The 8460-nt window shown below is 56.4% G+C and overlaps 1 long non-coding RNA gene across 1 annotated transcript; it reads right to left on the reverse strand.

Moving 5' to 3' along the window:
• Positions 1-11: 11 nt before the first annotated feature.
• LOC128775533 (uncharacterized) lies at positions 12-6558 on the reverse strand. The gene is made up of 3 exons (XR_008420270.1): positions 5191-6558; positions 458-616; positions 12-344 (listed from the first exon to the last, which is right to left on the reverse strand). It is a non-coding gene; the product is annotated as an uncharacterized LOC128775533 (long non-coding RNA).
• Positions 6559-8460: the final 1902 nt, after the last annotated feature.

The raw sequence follows: 8460 nt of genomic DNA on the forward strand, positions 1-8460 counted from the left end.
CCCCGGGCGGCCCTGCCTCAGTTTCTCATCCGTAGCCTGCCTCCTCCTTCCGTGTAGGTCTCCTTTGCCAGAACCCTTGCGACAACCGAGAGGACCCCTAGTGGGGCGAGCTGGGGGCTCCGGAGCTGCGGTCTGTTTTGGGGGGCGGGGGGCGGGCGGTTCCTGGAGGACTTGTCCTGGAGCCGCATAGTAAGTGACACCACGATTTTTCTTCCATGTTTGGCTGGGGATGCTTGTGGACGCTGATGGAGGTTGTGGGGGACAGTGCGCTCCCCCTGGACACCTCTGTTGGGCTTTGGGTCCTTGGCAGGTGCGGCCAGCTCCAGCCTTGCCTGGGGTTGAACCTCAAGGAGGAAGGTTTACAGCTAGATTATACATGGGATGGATAGATAGCCCCTGGGGCTGCCTTGCCGCCCTCCCCCCCCCCCCCCCCAATAGGCACCTCTCTTTGCCTTACCTTGGCATTTCTTGTTAGCTGAATGACCTTGCACGGTCACTTTGCTCGTCTTTGGCTGAATTTCCTTATCTGCAAGATGGGGCGGTCAATGCCTGCCCTCTAGGGCCATGGGGAGGGTCTGATGAGATGGCCCAGTTAACAAGCCAGGCCCGACTTTCTCTGCACAGAGTAAACAATACATTGTAGCTGTTGGTATTACAATTATTATCAGGGGCTGGACAATTCTTTCTGTGCTGACCCTCCAGTGGAGGCCAGACCCCTTGGGGCCACCTTCTGCTGACCTCTAGCTGTGCCACGGGCGGAAGCCTCCTCCTCACCTCCTCTGCATCCCCCGTGGCCTCCAGCTATTGGGGCGGGGGGGAATGGGGGTGGTTAGGCAGGTTGGCTACGTGGCTGGGACCTCACATTTGCCGTGGCTTCTGGTTTTGACCCGTGGTTCTCAACAGGGGGACACTTGGCCATGTCAGGTCCAGACAGGGGGTGTGTGTGGTCCTGCCATCTAGTGGTGAATGCTGCCAAACATTCTACAAGGCACAGTTTAATCCCCCCCCCCCTCCCCCCAACGGCCTCAAGAATGATCTGGCACCAAATGGCAATAGGCCTGAGAAACCTTGTGTTATTAATTGGGGGAAAAAATGGAGACCCCCGAGCTCTCATTAGACACAATAGGTTTCTGATGGGTTAGACAGCTGTTTTATGGTTTAAACCAGGGTGACACCCCCCCCCCCCCCATCTGTGGGTCACTTCCTCTTGCCTACCCCTCCCCCAAGTTTTGTATTTAAATGTGTGCAGGGCTCACAGTAGGTCAGATGATTATGAAGGCAGAATTTCTTAGGGGCGGTGTCGGTGGGATCCTGTAACCCAGGGGGTCTCAGCTGCGGTGCTGTGCTCCCCCAGGGGACGCTTCCCAATGTCTGGAGACATTTTTGCTTATCACGACCTGGGGGTGCTACTGGCATCCAGTGGGTGGAGCCCAGGGATGCCACCCAACACTCTACAATGCAAAGAATTATCCAAACTCCAAATGTCAATAACGCCGAAGTGGAGAAACCCTGATTTAGACTTTTGAGGTTATGACCCAGTGTGTCATCACTGACCCCTGAGACATGGATTTCCACTGACCCATGTTAACATGTCTCGAAAACTCCGTGTTGGCATTTTGTAATTTTTTCATATAGCAAGAGTCATAAACAATATAAAAATGGAAGTGGCCCTGCTGGGAGGGGCTGACTTGGGGCTCAGCCCCAGAAAAATGGATGCCCTGGGTCACTCCGCCAGGGCAGGGCTGATCTGGGTCATGGATTGAGCCCCAGAGAGCCGGGCATCCTGCTGGGAAGTGTACCTGGGAAGGGACGGTCTCTAGAGACTATGGGCTCTATGGTGTCCTCTATGCCTGTGTGCATCAGGGCCTCCCTGGTGGTCCTCAGGAGAGCAGAGGGAGGGCAAGGGGGAAGAGAATGGAGAGTCAGGGTGGTCTTCCAGCCCCTGGGGTTGCTGGGACCTGGCTGGCAATGCCTGAGATGTGAAGAGGCCAGAGACGAAGAAAGCCTGCAGGGATGAAGGCAGAGGGGGTTGGGCTGATGTCACTTGTATCCCATGGCTGCCCCACCCTGGGAGGTGAAACGTGCCAGGCGCCCAGGCAAGCCGCCCCTCCCTGGTAGCATGCTTTCGCCTACCACCCAGAAAGCCATGGAGGCTCTCCCTGCGGGAATCCGAAGGCCAGATTTATGCTGGTGGTGCCGAGAGTCCAAGATCCGGATGTGGCCAGTGAACAGAGCCAGGGACAAGAAAAGGAACTGGATGACGGGCTGTTAAGAGCCTGTGTTTTTTGTTTTTTGTTTTGTCTTCAGGAGCGGGTCTGCCCACGGAGCTGGGGGCAGCTGCGCAGGGTCTCAAGCCCCAGGAGTGGGTATGCAGAAGGACTCCCCACTGTGGCTGCAGTTTTGCACCCATCTGCCTGCCCGGCCCTGGGCAGCCATAGTGTGAGGCAGGACATTCCATCTTGCCAGGTTCGTATGGACATGGATTTCAGCCTCTAAAGAGGCTATTGGCTCTGCCCCCCCCCCCCCCACTCCGCCCCCGAAACCAGCACTGTAAGCAAGCTAGCTCTATGCTGTGAGCCACACGCCCGTGTTGGGAGACATGTAGGATGCCGAAGAGAGGGTTTCCCATGCAGTCTGGTGAGACCCTGTGGGGAAGCTCACAGTACCCCCACCTCTTGCGGGGGGTCACAGCCCCGATCGAAACCGGGTTGGCGTCATCGGGGAGCCCCGAAAGAGCAGAGGATGGGCTCCTGATTTTGCAACGGAAAACAGAAAGCAAAATCCCATTTTTTTTAAATTTTTTTTTAACGTTTATTTATTTTTGAGACAGAGAGAGACAGAGCATGAATGGGGGAGGGTCAGAGAGAGAGGGAGACACAGAATCTGAAACAGGCTCCAGGCTCTGAGCTGTCAGCACAGAGCCCGACGCGGGGCTTGAACTCACGGACCGCGAGATCATGACCTGAGCCGAAGTCGGCGGCTTAACCGACTGAGCCACCCAGGCGCCCCAAAATCCCATTTTTAAACACCAGGTGAAGTTGCTACCTCGGAATGAGCGGCAAGCACAGGGAAGCGGCTGCTGGGCATTTCAGGAGAAATCAGGCATCAGCACTTGGGGAATACTCGTGAGGTGGGGGGCATTCCCAGAGACCCAGAACATTCCGCTCACTAGACGGACCACCCTTTCTGAGGTCTGCAAAACCCAGGAAAGGCCTGCCTTCTAATTGTGTGTGATCTGTCCACCGTGTGGGGGCCACACTGCCACCCCATCTGTGAGTCTCAAGGCATTGACACGCACCCCGACTCCCAGTCCACCTCGGGGTGGGGGTGGAGTCTGTTCTGCCTATTATTAATGATAATGGTGATAGTTTAGCCAGATCCTGTTCTAAGTGCTTTGAGTGTGTCAGCTCATTTGTGCTTTAGCTCGTGAAACCACAACCCTGGGAGGCAGATGCTGTTTATATGCCCATTTCACAGGTGGGGAAATGGAGGCCCTGGGAGGTTGAGGATTTCACACACCGTTGAGGCTGGGAATAAAGTCCATACATTCCGGTCCCGAGCCCCTGATCTTTTATCACTGTGGGAGGTGGTAGTTATTTTGTTACTTGGTCTTTAAAAAAAGGGGGGGAGGGGAAGGCTGTCAGTCGAATGGGCGTCTTTCAGGAGGAAAATGTTGCCGGTGTGACCGGTAGCTGGTGTGAGCCGTGTGACTGTCACGTGCTCCGTGGCCTGGCCTCTGTCTGTGCCATTGTGTCTGCCCACCATGCTCCCTGAGTGCTGTGGGCTGGCTCCGCTGTGCGAGATCTCATGCCACCACCCAAGTCTGTGCTCTCTTTGTCCCCTGGGTCATTGACTCCTTTCCGGAGGTTTCCCTCCTCCCCAGCTCCTCCTGTCACCTCTCCGCCCAGACCTTAGACCTCCACCTCCACTGGGCCCGAATTCCCTTCCCCCTGCCCCTGGCAGAGTCCAGCCCTGGGCATGAACCCAGCCTGGCACGGGCCCTCTCCAGCTGCAGAGAGGGGGAGACGGAGAGTTCTGGAAATTGCTGTTGCAGGACAGGGATGCTGAATGAGCCTTAAGAGGAGATAGGCCCTCCCCGTTCTAGCCCTCCCAAGTCCAGGGGCATACACCAGCTCTGTGGAAGCCGTGCCTGGCGCTGGTGGGGGTGGGGGACAACGGAGCATTCTCTGGCCTTGCCCGGTGGATGGCCCGCCTCCCACTAACACTCGCCGCCAGATACGCCTTGGAGTACATCCCCGAGGAGGCGTGCTCAGCATAGAAGGATTTTCTGGGAGACCGGTGGGGGAGGGGCGGAGGAGGGCTGACACCTGCTGACCTCAGATGGGGCTGGGGTGTGGCAGGGGCTGCTTCCTGGGTTCCCCTCAATGCCCGCCCGCTCGCCTGGCATCGAGGACATTCTCGGGGTGCCTGGTGCAGGTGTCGGCGATGTAGCTGCTCTCATAGTTGAAGGAAGCTGGGTTGGGCAGGGACCGTGCCAGGAAGCGGGGCCTTAAGAGACTTGTGGTCATCTTATGCCACCAAACACGAAGGTCCCCAGATGCTTGGAGACAACGGCCACGTGGGGGCTCTTCGTGTGGGTTGGCAAGCCTACCTGCAGGCCCTGGACCCAGACCGCCTCTCCCAGGCTGGTCTGCGGGCCACACTGGAGTGGGGAGGGGTCACCACCGGGGGCAGGGGTGCAGCACTAGCGGGAGCTCCCCAAGCCTGTGTCTCAGACAATCTGCATTTCTCCCTGTCGTGGGGACAGGAGGGGCTGGGTTCCCACCAAGCCAGGCAGAAGGGCATCGCTTCCCGTGTCACCAAGAAGGAGGGTGGGTATCCCCCTATTTTATGTCAGACCTGGGCGGGAGTCCCACATCCGGAAGGGGCGGGACTTCCTGCTACACCAGGAGAAGCGTGTGGGCTTCCTCCCAAATGTCAGAAAATGGGGGTGGGGGAGGGGAACGACTTTCCTTTTCACCAAGATAAAGAGGCAGGATGTCCCCTCTATGTTTGAAAGAGGGAGGTTTCCCAGCTCCCCAGAAGAGGGGCAGCACCGCATCCTGGTTTATCCATATGAGCGGTGGGCTTCCCTGTGTGTTGGGGGGGACCGGGGCTGTGCTTCCTCTGTGCCTAAGGCACGGAGGCAGGCGTTCCCTCTATTCTGTGTTAACAAAGGGTGAGCCTTACCATGTGGTTCCTCAAGGAGAGGGGTTCTGTGCCGTCGAGCAGCGCGATTTCCCATCTCGTTGGGAGCAGAGTTGGTAGCTGCCCCTGCCTTCGGCTTATGCTTTGCCAGAAAAAAGGGGGGAAGCTGGCCCGTGGCATGTCACCACTGCACGGGCGGAAAGTGGCCAGCCCCTCACCCTGAAGAGGCAGAGTCAGAAGCCCACGATGGTGAATGCTGAGTCCTCGATGGTGTAATGGGCCCCCCGGGGGTATTTGGTGGTAGTGTCTTCGCAGGAGAGGCCCTGCATGTAGGGTAAGAACAAACCGCTTTCGCTCGGCTCACTGGGGATGCTGACTGCCCGGGGCGGACAGTTGGCCTGACGCTGACTCTCCTTAGGCCTTCTGGCCAGTCTATCCTGCCTGCATCTCCACAGCCTGGACGTGGTGGCAGGGTGGGGAAGGCTGTGTAGGGAAGATGGTCTGGACAGAAGGCCAGAGGAGGACAGGGCTCCAGGGACCCATGCGTGGGTGGGGTCCTGTGCACAAAGTGGGTAAGGGGTTAGAATAATGAGGGGGCAAGGGTAAGGGGGTTCCTTTCTTTTCTTTTCTTAAAATGTTTTACTCATTCTTGAGAGAGAGAGAGTGCAAGTGGGGAAGGGGGGAAACAGAGGATCCAAAGCAGGCTCTGCAGTGACAGCAGAGAGCCCAATCCAGGGCTCGAACTCACAAACCATGAGATGGTGACCTGAGCTGAAGGCGGACGCTTAACCTACTGAGCCACCCAGGCGCTCCTGGCTGTGGATCTTCTTCTGTTTCTTTCTTGGTGAGCGTGAATCTCTGTCTTTGTAGGTATGGAACCATGTGTTTTTGGAAGTGTGTTTGTGTGTACGTGGGTGTTTTGGTATGTGCACCTGTGTGCTTGCGGATGTCAATGAAGGCAGACGTGTGCGTCTTGGTGCGTGCACGTATGCACCATGCATGTGTTGTGTGAATAGTGGTTGTGCGCGTGTGTGTGTGTGTGTGATTATGCGTGTGTTCATGGAAGTGTGGTGTGTGTGTGTGTGTGTTCGTGCCTATATCTATGGCTCTGTGTCTGAGCTGGGTGATATGGTGTGAATACTGTGTGTGAGCATGGCCTGGGGCCCCTCACCTGACACCACATCCTGAAGTCAGGCAGGGCAGGGGGGTCTCGTCTCAGGCTGTCAGGGCCACCCACCCTAAAGGCTTACTCCCAGGCCTGCCGCCCTCTCGTCCTGTTGCCCACTGAAGTCTGGTGAAGCTAGGTAGTTGGAACCTAGCCTCCTACAGCCCCCAGCTCCCTTCCTGGGCTAAGAGGGCAAAGCTAGTGTCCCAACCTGCCCTCCTCTTCCCAGCAAAGGGGCTTTGGTCACCAGCTCTACCCACTGGGGAATTGTGGGCGGGGGGGGGGGGGGCTGGCATATGTCAGCCACACATCTAGACTCCAGGCAAGCTCAGGCCATAGACGTACATCCACACACAGAGTCCGACATACACAATTACACAATACAACCACACAGTCTGACCCAGACACACAGATTCAGATACACACACACAGAAACACTGTGCGACAATATACCCGCAACACATATAGGCCCATCTAGACCCAGACACACACCAGGCTACGCAAATACCATCAGATCCATCCCAACCCAGATTCACAGTCCCAGGCTCAATCATAGAAGTCACGCACAATAAACACACCTCTCTAAGCCAATACAACACAACGACACAATAACATATGACACAGAGACCCGGAGACACGCATACATATCACAGAGTCAGATGCACCCAGATAAGCTCTACGCTCACACCTCAGCACAGATGTAGCCAGATGTAGAAACAGACTGACGTACACATGTATGTGACATGCACACGTGAACACATATACCTGGAATCGTACATTCACATGGATATAAGTACCTCACAGACCAATCTCAGATACACAGGCTCAGAGACTCACTTACAAATACACACAGCCAAACATACACAGAGATACGCAGTACAGACTCTCTCCCTGCCATAGACACACAGATACACCACTCAAAAAGACACACAGTGAATAAAATCATACGAGAGACTGAAAAAAAAATTGTTGAAGGGGGAAAATAAAGTCATATGCAAGACTGACAAAAAAGAAAAAAAATGCACAGCCGGATGCTGTTCTGGGCACGCAGACCCAGGATGACAGGTCATACTTGTAGAGAGTCCCTTTCTCCTCCATGCACACAGACACACATTGACCCAGTCACCCCAGAAATACACTGATGAAGACATGTGACCCAAGTACACGCCCAACGGCAGCCAGCCAGCCAACAGTCCAAGGACCCTTGGATAAAGACAGGTAGATAGACCCCTCCACAGATCTTTGGGTGTCGTGATTGGGGGGGTGCTCAAGGCTGGTGGGGAGGGGGCTCACCCAGCAGCAGACAGAATATGTCCAAAGCCACCAACATCCTGGAGGTCCAGATGTGCAGCAGGAGGTGGGGCAAGAGTGTCCTGCATGGGTCCCCAGACCAGGCACTGGTTCCAGATCACGAGCTGGGGCAAGGCCAAAATGGTATGTGGTAAATTCATCAACTGCGGGGCGACAGGGTGGGCACACCCGTCTGGACTGGAATTAGTGTCCTGTGAGCTGGACGGGGCCACAGAGGGGAGAGACGGGCCTGGACAGTGAATACCACTCTGGCAGGGGTGGGATCCCATTGCAGGCAGGTACTTAGATGGCCAAAGGGTTGGGGCCTTCCAGAGGAAGGGCAGGGCTGGGGAAACGGAGACCTCCCTAGCTCCAGTAGCAAGGAGCCCCTCCCCCCCCATCCCACACCAGGAACTTGGTGGCTTTGGGGTAGGGCCTTGATAGTGTGTGTGTGTGTGTGGGGGGGGGGCCTGGAAGAAGGAAGGGTGGAACAAAAGGGGCGGGGCCTAAAGGAATTAGACAAAGTGACCAGAGGCCCCGTAGGCCACAGAGGGCCCGAGGAAGTCAGACTAGGGATGGGGATGGTTTGAAGGCTTGGCCTGAGACGGGGACGCAGAGTTCCTGAAAGGTGGAACCAGGAAAGGGGAGAGGACTTTAGATAGGAAGCAGAAGGACGGGGCCTGGGAAGAGGGTGGTTCTGGACTAAGAGAGGTACCAAAGTAAGTGGGGTAGGCGAGTGGGCAGAGGGCCTGGAGGCTGATGGCTGGGAAGTGGGCAGAATCTGGTGAGAATGACCCGAGGTGGACAAGACCGAGGGGGGTGTCGGGGGGGGGGGGTAAGCAGGGCCTGGAAGTCAA

The sequence above is a fragment of the Panthera pardus genome, unplaced genomic scaffold (assembly GCF_024362965.1).
Source record: "Panthera pardus isolate Hobbes unplaced genomic scaffold, ASM2436296v1 HiC_scaffold_8, whole genome shotgun sequence".
NCBI classification, from domain to species: domain Eukaryota; kingdom Metazoa; phylum Chordata; class Mammalia; order Carnivora; family Felidae; genus Panthera; species Panthera pardus.